Here is a 13,362-nt window from a genome sequence, read left to right on the forward strand (position 1 = left end):
CAACAATAAATCAGTGACGTGATAAATGTGATACAATAAAATAGGTGACCTTGTGTGTATATGGAAATAGATGGAGCGTCTGCAGCTGTGACACCAGGGATGGCTCTAGTCTCCCCTATAAGCACACAAAAAAACAGAAAACACAGCGCACAACGCTCATAGTGCATTAAATGATATCTTTAGTAACCAAAGTAAAAGGTAAGTATTGTGCGTACATAAAGGTTAAATTAAACAAGCATTTCTGGGTTATATGTTACCCAACACCAACGGACGCCTGTGATGGTCTCGTGGCTCTCTCCTTCTCACTCCGACAACCTCGGTGTAGGGCCTGGAAAAGTCTCCACTCCAATCGCTGGTATTTTAGCCTCTCGCCTTAGGGTGAGGCTAGTGCAATCTCTGCAGTCCAGAAAACGACCTCCGCTTGTCTGCGTTATGCCCGTCACTGCATCAATCTCCTTTGCAACGGAGCAGCGGGGCGCACGCTGTTTCGGCGTCCTGGTTGAACACTTCCGGGTCTGTGACGTCACAAAAGCCGCGAGACTTCGTCGCAGGTCTTACGAGACACCGGATCAGTTCTCTGGGAGTGCTGGGATCAGAGGGTTCGCAATGTTCTTAGTCCAACGCGTTTCGAAACCGCATGGGTCTCTTCATCAGGGAATAAAGACTAATCAGTCTATTGGCATTTAAATACCCCTCGTGCGTCACTAATTGGTCCCTCTATTAAGGATTTAAACCAATCGCAACGCTGCGGGGAGGAGTCACAAAAGCTCCATGGTAACTGAGAATGCATCCTAACAAAACAAACTAAAATCAACTTTATTTATACAGATATTGACAAACAATTTATAAACGGTGACTCTAAAATAAAGAAAAAAGAATTAGTACACACTAATATGAACAGATGTAATAGAACTTATATAAAAAGATCTATGCATACCAACAAAAATGTATTTGAAGAAGAAGCACAAGCTAAAAAATCAATGAAACTTAAAACCATAAAATACAATTTATATGGATTATAAAATCTTTTGAAAAAAATATTTTAATAAAAATATTTTATTAAAATCTAAAAAGGCCAGCTTAGAATAAGGATGTTAAAGATAAATACATAGCTACATCACCAGTGTTCAATAAAGGGACCATATATCTATATCCTCATTGAGGCCTCCCGGATATAATGTGCCCAATTTATATATCCAGAAGGTCTCTTGATGGGATAAATCCTTAACCCTATCCCCACCCCTTCTGCTCCTAGGGACATGTTTAATACCCTTAAAGCGCAGGGACATGGGGTCTTTGTTATGATGTAGGGCATAGTGTTTGGAGAGGCTATGGGTTAACAGACCATTCTTTATGTTCCGTATATGTTCCTGTATACGCGTTTTTAATTGGCGCTTAGTGCGCCCTACATAGAACAAGCCACAGGGGCATTCAATTAAGTATACTATATGATCCGAACTACAATTGATAAAATCTGATATTTCATAAATTTCCTCAGTTTTAGGACCGCTAAAAGTTTTACTATTGGAGTGTTGGTGTTTGCACACTGAACATTTTCCACATTTAAAGTTTCCACAAGGTTTTTTAGTATTTAACCATCTTTTTTCTCCCATAGGTGCAGTTTTAATATTTATGTCACTAGGGGACAGAGCATTTTTTAAATTTTTTGCTCTTCTATATATAAACCTTGGGAACTTGGAAATATATGTCCCCAAAATTGGGTCGTTTGACAGGATTGACCAGTGTTTCTTTACAATTTTCTCTATATGTGAAGTCATAGAATTAAAATTTGTAATAAAGGCAACATTACATTTCTCCTCACTTTTAATTTGTGTCTTTTTGTTTTTAATTTTTGGAACTAGCATTAGTTTTCTGTCTATTTTTCTCACCCTATCAAGATCATCGGTAAGTTTTTTGAGGTGATAACCTCTTTCTAGAAATCTTGCGGTTAAATCACCTGCCTGTTTTTCAAAGTCTGTGTCCAAACTACAGTTTTTTCTCAACCTATAAAATTGGCCCCCAGGTATGTTCTGAATCCAAGATCTTTTATGGTTACTGGAGGCCATCAGGAGGTTGTTTGAATCCACATCCTTGAAGTGAGTTTTGCTTATCAAGTCTCCCTCATCAGACACCCTCAAATTTAAATCCAAGAAATTAATTTCCTTGACACTTTCCACATGGGTAAAGGTCAAATTTCTATTATTACTGTTTATATACTTCAAAAAAAGGCTTACAGAATATTGATCCCCATCCCACAGACAAATAATGTCATCTATAAAGCGACGCCAAATAATGATATTTCCTCTAAAGGGATTATTGTTAAGGATGCAATTGTGCTCCCATTCTCCCATATACAGGTTTGCGAAACTGGGGGCAAATCTAGTGCCCATAGCAGTTCCGCAAACCTGCAGGAAAAATTCCTCCAGAAACATGAAGTAATTATGCTTTAGGATAAAATGGATAGAATCCAAAATGAAATTTTTATTTAAATCATGTAATTCAGCATCGCTAGATAGAAAAATTTTTACAGAAGCCAGGCCCTGTTGATGTGGTATATTTGTATATAGGGCCTGCACGTCACAAGTTAACCACCTATACGAATCCTTCCACTCTAGATTTTGTAATAGGTTGAGCAATGATGTGGAATCCCTTAGATGGGAGGGGAGTTTTTCGACATAGGGTTGCAAAAAGTGGTCGACATACTGGGACATGTTAGCTGATAGACTATTAATTCCCGATATTATCGGTCTGCCTGGGGGGTTTGTTATAGACTTGTGGGTTTTTGGGAGGTGATAAAATATCGGGATCTTGGGGGAGCTGGTGAACAAAAATTCATACTCAGTCTTGGTTATAACACCAGAGTTTAGTGCTTGATCCAATAGAGATCTAAGTAGATTTAAAAAATCCAATGTTGGATCTTTTTTTAGTCTAGAGTATGAAGTGGTGTCATTCAGGAGTCTCAAAAATCTCGGTTAGGGGAGAAAAAGAAAAGAACCATACCAGAAGAGGAATTAGAGGAGGGGCCAGAATTAAAGAAAAGAGGCTACGAGAAAGATGTGTGACATCTCCCTCTCGTGGAATTTTTAACTTATCCTCAGTTATTTTAACTACTGATCAAAAGAAAGTCCTAGACAGGGGTTTGACCTTTTCACGCTCATGCCTACCGAACTCATTCCAATTATACACTGACCTCCAAAAATTTATGCGAAACCTCACATTAAAAAGGCACTTTATTAAATTAGATATGGAAGGTAATGAAGTTCTAAATAAAATGGAAGTTTCCACTATTTCACCTGAGGTTGCCATAGGTGAGAATATGGAACCCATACAAAGTTTGAGGCACACGCACTTTAAGGGGAAGTCAAAATTTTACCCTTCCCATTCTAAAGGTCATCATGTTGAGACTTTTTTCAACATGGTTAATAATGACTTCACTCTATTGAGTAATAATATGAAGTCACTTGACATAAAGCATAACCTCACTAAAAAAGAAACGCTAGCATTAAAATTCTTAAAGGAGAATAATAACTTGATAATAAGACAAGCGGATAAGGGAGGTGGTGTCGTTCTACAGAACCGAAAGGATTATGAAGGAGAAGCTTTGCGACTCCTGAATGACACCACTTCATACTCTAGACTAAAAAAAGATCCAACATTGGATTTTTTAAATCTACTTAGATCTCTATTGGATCAAGCACTAAACTCTGGTGTTATAACCAAGACTGAGTATGAATTTTTGTTCACCAGCTCCCCCAAGATCCCGATATTTTATCACCTCCCAAAAACCCACAAGTCTATAACAAACCCCCCAGGCAGACCGATAATATCGGGAATTAATAGTCTATCAGCTAACATGTCCCAGTATGTCGACCACTTTTTGCAACCCTATGTCGAAAAACTCCCCTCCCATCTAAGGGATTCCACATCATTGCTCAACCTATTACAAAATCTAGAGTGGAAGGATTCGTATAGGTGGTTAACTTGTGACGTGCAGGCCCTATATACAAATATACCACATCAACAGGGCCTGGCTTCTGTAAAAAAAATTCTATCTAGCGATGCTGAATTACATGATTTAAATAAAAATTTCATTTTGGATTCTATCCATTTTATCCTAAAGCATAATTACTTCATGTTTCTGGAGGAATTTTTCCTGCAGGTTTGCGGAACTGCTATGGGCACTAGATTTGCCCCCAGTTTCGCAAACCTGTATATGGGAGAATGGGAGCACAATTGCATCCTTAACAATAATCCCTTTAGAGGAAATATCATTATTTGGCGTCGCTTTATAGATGACATTATTTGTCTGTGGGATGGGGATCAATATTCTGTAAGCCTTTTTTTGAAGTATATAAACAGTAATAATAGAAATTTGACCTTTACCCATGTGGAAAGTGTCAAGGAAATTAATTTCTTGGATTTAAATTTGAGGGTGTCTGATGAGGGAGACTTGATAAGCAAAACTCACTTCAAGGATGTGGATTCAAACAACCTCCTGATGGCCTCCAGTAACCATAAAAGATCTTGGATTCAGAACATACCTGGGGGCCAATTTTATAGGTTGAGAAAAAACTGTAGTTTGGACACAGACTTTGAAAAACAGGCAGGTGATTTAACCGCAAGATTTCTAGAAAGAGGTTATCACCTCAAAAAACTTACCGATGATCTTGATAGGGTGAGAAAAATAGACAGAAAACTAATGCTAGTTCCAAAAATTAAAAACAAAAAGACACAAATTAAAAGTGAGGAGAAATGTAATGTTGCCTTTATTACAAATTTTAATTCTATGACTTCACATATAGAGAAAATTGTAAAGAAACACTGGTCAATCCTGTCAAACGACCCAATTTTGGGGACATATATTTCCAAGTTCCCAAGGTTTATATATAGAAGAGCAAAAAATTTAAAAAATGCTCTGTCCCCTAGTGACATAAATATTAAAACTGCACCTATGGGAGAAAAAAAAAAAAAAAAAAGATGGTTAAATACTAAAAAACCTTGTGGAAACTTTAAATGTGGAAAATGTTCAGTGTGCAAACACCAACACTCCAATAGTAAAACTTTTAGCGGTCCTAAAACTGAGGAAATTTATGAAATATCAGATTTTATCAATTGTAGTTCGGATCATATAGTATACTTAATTGAATGCCCCTGTGGCTTGTTCTATGTAGGGCGCACTAAGCGCCAATTAAAAACGCGTATACAGGAACATATACGGAACATAAAGAATGGTCTGTTAACCCATAGCCTCTCCAAACACTATGCCCTACATCATAACAAAGACCCCATGTCCCTGCGCTTTAAGGGTATTAAACATGTCCCTAGGAGCAGAAGGGGTGGGGATAGGGTTAAGGATTTATCCCATCAAGAGACCTTCTGGATATATAAATTGGGCACATTATATCTGGGAGGCCTCAATGAGGATATAGATATATGGTCCCTTTATTGAACACTGGTGATGTAGCTATGTATTTATCTTTAACATCCTTATTCTAAGCTGGCCTTTTTAGATTTTAATAAAATATTTTTATTAAAATATTTTTTTCAAAAGATTTTATAATCCATATAAATTGTATTTTATGGTTTTAAGTTTCATTGATTTTTTAGCTTGTGCTTCTTCTTCAAATACATTTTTGTTGGTATGCATAGATCTTTTTATATAAGTTCTATTACATCTGTTCATATTAGTGTGTACTAATTCTTTTTTCTTTATTTTAGAGTCACCGTTTATAAATTGTTTGTCAATATCTGTATAAATAAAGTTGATTTTAGTTTGTTTTGTTAGGATGCATTCTCAGTTACCATGGAGCTTTTGTGACTCCTCCCCGCAGCGTTGCGATTGGTTTAAATCCTTAATAGAGGGACCAATTAGTGACGCACGAGGGGTATTTAAATGCCAATAGACTGATTAGTCTTTATTCCCTGATGAAGAGACCCATGCGGTTTCGAAACGCGTTGGACTAAGAACATTGCGAACCCTCTGATCCCAGCACTCCCAGAGAACTGATCCGGTGTCTCGTAAGACCTGCGACGAAGTCTCGCGGCTTTTGTGACGTCACAGACCCGGAAGTGTTCAACCAGGACGCCGAAACAGCGTGCGCCCCGCTGCTCCGTTGCAAAGGAGATTGATGCAGTGACGGGCATAACGCAGACAAGCGGAGGTCGTTATCTGGACTGCAGATATTGCACTAGCCTCACCCTAAGGCGAGAGGCTAAAATACCAGCGATTGGAGTGGAGACTTTTCCAGGCCCTACACCGAGGTTGTCGGAGTGAGAAGGAGAGAGCCACGAGACCATCACAGGCGTCCGTTGGTGTTGGGTAACATATAACCCAGAAATGCTTGTTTAATTTAACCTTTATGTACGCACAATACTTACCTTTTACTTTGGTTACAAGAGAAGTATGTAGGACTGTACAGCTGTACAATTTTAGTAATGCCCGAATCAATATATTAAGGGGACTTCATATTCAGACAATTCCACTTATTGTATGAATTGCCATGACAACTAGATTCTGCATCTTCATTTACAGTGCTCTGTGTTAACTCTTCAGAGTTTGTGACACCTACATCCAGCTTAAGGCTCAGATGGCAGCAAGGAAAGTAGAACATTCCACTTCGTAACCTTCATGTCCATTCAATTGCCATTAGGCTCGGCACTCTTAAGGCCGCGTCCATGGTGGGTTGGCGAGCGACTGTGCGCGTGGCTTCACGTGCACCTCTAGCTTGAGCGATTTGTGCTCTGTAGGTGGATGTGACGTGGGGGCGTGTCGTGGCTGTGACGTCACAGAGCTGGCTCGCCCTCACTGGGCAAAACACTCAAGTAACAACGGCCGTCACACAACAAAAACAAATTTGTTTCCTGGGCGCATCGCGTGCTTTATGCCCGGCCTCATAGACGCACGGCACATGAACGCGGCCTAACCGGTAATTTTAATGACCATAGAAAACATCAGGGCATAGCTAGCACTGATGAAGGTCCAATTAAGGGATCGAAACGTCGGTGTTATAACCGTTTTCTATGTGGCATTAAAATGATCTTTTATAGTGCCCAGCCTACTTGCAGTTTCTACTTCATATGGTTTTGTCGAATGCGGAGAGACTTTCAACTTTGTGCAGGAGGCACCTTCTCTTTCTTTGGTATTTATGGAGTGCCAGGTATTCCTCTATTGTGTCATTCAATTGCCATCATATAATGAAGTCAACAATTTCCAGTGTATGTACGGGGTACTCACATTGCAGAACAGATAGCAGCTGTTCCCAAATCAGCCAGCAAAAATGAGATCCCTTGACACTGTTAGTCACATCAACCATACATGGCTTCTGAGCTGATTAAAGCTATTCATAATGCAGTTTGCACTTACTTTCATTAGCCTTTGAATGAGGTGGAATCAAGGAATGCTTCATGCGGGTAACATCCTGTATTGTAACATTTTGATTTTCATTGTGGCTTGCAGTATTTCTTTCCCAAGAAGTGATACTGTAAGTAGGGTTTGCTTCTTCTGACGAGATCTCTGGGGGGGAAAAAAGCACTGCTAGTTGGCATGCGTCCATGTATCTCTTCCACATACAAGTCTGCACCATTTACCTTACTCTTGACAAAAAGGATAGAGACCAAAAAAAAAAGAGAAATGTATAAACAATAATATGCAATGAACAAGAACATTTTGTGGTGGAAGAATATAGGTTTGACTTTTACAAATTACATTTATGATCATAAAGCCTTAAGATATCTCACTATCCTGTATCAGTAAGGACAACTGAACAAACATTCACTAGCCTCCTACTGGTTATCGCACGGTCATCCTGTGTCAACTGCTATGGACTTGAACGGCGGGTAATGCCGGATTACCGTGCGCTTGCCCATATCGTAGGTTAGTGAATCTTCCACACGCAGTTGTATTGGCGTCTTACTGCTCGAAGGACTATGGAAGCAGAATGCCACCGCTTTTAAAGGATGTGTGAAAGAACGAATGGGATTCAAAGGGAGAAATCTGCAATGCTTGAAGTGTTAGTGGGTATACACACACCAGAAAAAAAAATCTAATGTCCCAGCAACCCAGGGGTAACTGGAGCTGGTATCACTGTTGTTGAGCTCCACAGGACTCTCAGATTGATTTAGATGTAAGGCACTCATTATAGAGATATTATACAAGACCTAAAACACAGTGCATAATATATTAAAGTGAACATTGGGAGAAAGGGATCACTGCTCTGAAGATCTAACAGACAGGAGGAGAACATGGAAGTGATAGTTTTTCTAAGGTGTCGGGGGGTAAGAGTTCATGCATGGACATGGTCTATTACTATACACATACATATATTGAAGCATTTCCATAGCAAAGTGACTAAGGTTGTAATTTTATATACTCTGAAGCAACTGTTACCAAATCCCAATTGAGTCAATAACGGCCGCTTTGGAGTATATAGAAATTTCTCATAAGTCCCAACCACTCATTGCCTTTCTTTCAGCTCTACTCTTAAGAGTAATATTCAAGCCAAGAAAACTTGTTATTCTCTTTGCTTTCCCATCTTTCAACCACAGCTACAGTATGTGCAACGTTTCCCAAAATCTTATTCCTATATTATTCAGAAATCGGAAATATAAAGCGATGCTATTCAATGGCTCATAAATTTCCCAGCTACAAACGGTTTTGGAAAAAAAAAGAGGCAAGTGAACAGTGTTGAGTGTTGTGTTAACGCATCAGATTAGTGGACAATAATGTAAACTTCTAATCTAATTAAAGCAGCAAATTCCACTAAAAATGTACATTTTATTTTGAAAGCATTGGAACGGAAAACAATATTTTTTTTAATTAAAAACTTATGTGAGGGAAAAAAGGAATTTCCGAATTCTGAATGCTTCAGATATTTACAGCTGAAGTAGAAAAACAACGAAAAGAAGCGCTCCCCATGGTAAAGTGAACAAGAATATTAAAAAGTGTTAGCGACCAAAAAAAACTAACATGACAACAGTGATGACTGATGGTGTTTTTGTGAAAACAAATGCAGCTCCGACTTTTAAAGACGGTGTGTCTCAGTCTTATAATAGTGTAAAGAATAGTGTTTGTTGGAGCACAAACAGTGACAAATAAATCTATAATATATATATTACAAGTAACACGCGTACATGTTATTTTCTATATATATATATATATATTATAGATTTATATATCACTGTTTGTGCTCCAAACACACACTATTTGTTCCATTATTTACAGCTGAATCACTTTGCTGTCCAAGTACGTAAAGCACAACAGCCCTCCTCTATTACAGGGTACCAATCTCTCTATATCTCCAGCTACTTGGAAAAGGGCCTTATCTCCACAATATACCAACAGATCTTCTCCCGAGCAAAGAATATATTTTCTATCAGTCTATGCAAGTGGGGGAGGGGGAGGTGAGGGGGTTGCTGCTTGAAATCATTTTGTTTGAGGAGTTCTGAAGACCGATCTGGATCGTATAAGCTTTTCCTTGGTTATTTGTCACCCTTACACATGGTTAACGGTCTCTTAAAGTACAGGACTCTATACATATTAATTAAAAATTGTGGGTCTTACCACTTTTACTGCAGTAAAAGTGGAAAAGTGTTGCCACTATTGCCAACTAGGTATGTGTAAATCTATATATATTAGACTGAAATAATGTTTGTGTGTGTATTTCTGCTGGACAGCTCATTGGCCTGCGGGCCAGGCAGGGAGGAGCAAGGCAGGGAGAAGAGACACACACGCACACTCTTAGCCTCCTCACACCGTGACCGCGTGCGCCTCTGACCATCACTGCACACCGTGAGCAGCCTCCTCCGCTCACCTCACACACCCACACACACCGGAGCCACCACCCCCCACCCTCTGTCAGCAGCGCCTCCCCACCCGCCGACACAGCTCCTTGCGGGGGGGGGAAGGACAACACCACTTCCGCCGACAGCCGCCTCTGCCCCACCACCCCCCACCCTCTTTCAGCAGTGCCTCACCTCCTCCCCACCCGCTGCCGACACAGATCCTTGGGGGGGGGGGGCAGCTCCGTGCGGGGGGGGGGTGGAACCGCCGCCGACAGCCGCCTCTGCCCCACCACACCATCTCTCAGCAGCGCCTCACCTCCCCACCCGCCGCCAACACAGCTCCGTGCAAGGGGGGGGGGGGACCACCACCGCCGAAAACCGCCTCTGCCCCACTACCCCCACCCTATCTCAGCAGCGCCTCACCTCCTCCCCACCCGCTGCAAGGACAACACCACTGCAGCCGCATCTGCCCCACCAACCCCCCCCCCCCACTTCTCTCTCTCTCTCTCAACAGCGCCTCACATGTCCACTTGCCGCCGACACTAGCGTGCCACCGCCAGTCTGCAGGGGGGGGGGGGGAGTCAGGAAAGAAGGGTGGGGGGAGAGGGACTCAGGAGAGAGGGAGTCAGGAGAGAGAGGGGGGAGAGGGAGTCAAGAGAGGGAGGGGGGGAAGAGGGAGTCAGGAGGGGGGGGGGGGGAGAGGGAGTCAGGAGAGAGGGGGGAAGCCGACATAAATACATACTCACTGACTGACTGACACACTCACTCACTGACACACTCACTGACTGACTGACACACACTCACTGACTGACTGACACACACTCACTGACTGACAGACACACACTCACTGACTGACTGACAGACACACACTCACTGACTGACTGACACACACTCACTGACTGACTGACACACACTCACTGACTGACTGACGCACACTCACTGACTGACTGACGCACACTCACTGACTGACTGACGCACACTCACTGACTGACTGACGCACACTGACTGACTGACACACTGACTGACTGACGCACACTGACTGACTGACGCACACTGACTGACTGACGCACACTGACTGACTGACGCACACTGACTGACTGACGCACACTGACTGACTGACGCACACTGACTGACTGACGCACACTGACTGACTGACGCACACTGACTGACTGACGCACACTGACTGACTGACGCACACTGACTGACTGACGCACACTGACTGACGCACACTGACTGACGCACACTGACTGACTGACGCACACTGACTCACTGACTGACTGACGCACACTGACTCACTGACTGACTGACACACACTTCCCCCTTAGTCAGCTCAGCTGCCAAACACACGGGGGCACGGAGCTGTGAACAGGGGGGGAGGGGGGGAAAAGCATTGAATGGGGAGGGGGGAAATCGGAGCTGTGAACAGTGGGGGGAGGGGGTGCAGCTCTGAACAGCTGTGAAGAGGGGGGGAAGAGAGTGGAAGGGAGTTGAGAGGGAGGGGGAGCGAGAACATTACATCCCGGGCAACGCCGGGTATATCAGCTAGTACTAAATATAGTTATTCTCCATGTAAATTTGTTCATTTCTGATTATTCCTATAATAATCCAACAGTTACTACAGTATTCACCTTTCTTCGTAGACTTGTAACATGATGCCCATACCGTGATCTCTGATTTTCCATTATAATAATAATAATAATAATAATAATCATATCATCCACAGCCGTCGGCACACAAGCCTCTATCACCGGACACTACTCCACGTGTTTTTCGTACACTGCCCTTGCATGGGACTCCTTTGTAAGTTGCCATTGCCTACCTTTGTGTCACCCAGAATATATTTTCAACCACTACATACTTATGTCACGTTTCTTTGCTTGGGTGCTGCAAGTTTATATCATACTTGTGAGCTCCAAGTTCTTTGAGATACTAATTATCTGTGGGACTCTAGGCCTATGTGCCCTTTGGGACTGTTGGCGTTCCACCATTAGCAGTTTTTGCTTTTTTTTTTATACAGGTTTGCACTATTTGTGTGTTTTCTTTTCTTTTTTATCCTTTCATGCTGACACCGGTTCTTTGCGCTCCCTGCTTTTCTACTATGACAGAGTTACTAATGAATACTCGGCTCGCCGAGGTCACTGACAATAAGGAATTTACAATTTAAGTTTGCACTTCGAAATGACAGCCTAAGATCACAAGTAGCTGAACCCCCAACTCAAAATGGGGTGACCAATGTCAGTGAAGAGACTTCTAAACAAAACTGTCCACCCTATAAATGGTAATTATTTTAAAACAGATTCATGAGTACTGTTTCCAGATTGAGTGTAGTATTTATTATCAAACACACCATCATTGATTTCTATGCTGCCAATAATATTATTTCAGCTCACTTTGGAATATTCATTATATTTCTCATTTTTGCTCGCCTATGAACTCAGATTACTGAACAGTAAGGCTAGGGCAGGGGTAAGCTCTTTCCGCACCTATATGCGGCTCTCCTCCGTCCGCAGGTTGCCGCTTTCCTGCCGGTGGCTGCGAGGGGGGCCCAGCCGGCACTGATCGGTCCTCTTGTTGTCGCCAGGCATGTCCCCAGCTGCGGCGTGCCTCCTACACTGTTCCCACGCCAGACCTCTCTGTGACGTTGGCACATGCCGGAAGTTGTGGCGCGCACCGGCAGGAAGCAGGCCCAGCGTGGGACAGTGCATGAGGCAAGCCCGCACCTGGGGAGATGATACAGTTCTTACTTTATCCATTGTAACACCGCATAGTAACACCGCATAGTAACACCGCATTGTAACACCGCATAGTAACACTGCATTGTAACACCGCATTGTAACACCGCATTGTAACACCGCCAGAAGAAGACATCAGTATCTCAAAAGCTCGCACAAATAAAAGCATTTCATTATGTGGCTAACGAAGTGCTTATATTTGCGTCTTTTACACATACAAATATACAATGTAATTCTATCCCTATATAACAATAGGGACCACATAGTATCTACACACATTAATAGTAATGCAACACCCTCTTACATTTCTACACCTACCCACACCATTGGCACACACTCCCACACACCTTTTGTAAACGCTGTATATACTGTGGGCGTTTTATAAATTGATATTTACACACACACTCATATCACTAACATTCAGGGACCATTTAACACCTCAAGTCATAAATCGCATACTGCGCAGGGGGAGAGCTAGGCTTCAGCCACAGATAACATTCCAGGATGCACGTTTTTTAAGTAAAAACCTTTCTTGCTTTATCCATTGTAACGTCGCCGGAAGAAGAGATCAGTGTATCTCGAAAGCTCACACAAATAAAAGCATTTTGTTGTGGGTATAGTATTTGTGTTGGGGGTTAGTGTGTGTGTGTATTTGGGGGGATAGTGTGTATATTACACACTAATGTGTGTGTGTATTGGGGGGGTAGTGTGTGTTTGTGTGTGTGTTTGTGTGTGTGTGTGTGTGTGTTTGTGTGTGTGTGTTTGTGTGTGTGTGTTTGTGTGTGTGTGTTTGTGTGTGTGTGTTTGTGTTTGTGTGTTTGTGTGTGTGTTTGTGTTTGTGTGTGTGTTT

The 13,362-nt window shown here is 42.0% G+C and overlaps 1 protein-coding gene across 5 annotated transcripts in view; it reads right to left on the bottom strand.

Moving 5' to 3' along the window:
• Positions 1-13,362, bottom strand: part of OTUD7A (OTU deubiquitinase 7A) — a 291,540-nt gene that overhangs the window by 182,702 nt on the left and 95,476 nt on the right. For 4 of the 5 annotated variants that reach the window (XM_075575882.1, XM_075575883.1, XM_075575885.1 and 1 more), the window contains one exon: positions 7,364-7,513. The exons of the other annotated variant lie outside the window; for it this stretch is intronic. The gene's annotated coding sequence lies outside the window, so the exon portion shown is untranslated. The remainder of the gene's footprint in view (positions 1-7,363; positions 7,514-13,362) is intronic. 5 annotated transcript variants of the gene reach the window in all.

This window comes from Ascaphus truei, chromosome 18 (assembly GCF_040206685.1).
Source record: "Ascaphus truei isolate aAscTru1 chromosome 18, aAscTru1.hap1, whole genome shotgun sequence".
Taxonomy (NCBI): Eukaryota; Metazoa; Chordata; class Amphibia; order Anura; family Ascaphidae; genus Ascaphus; species Ascaphus truei.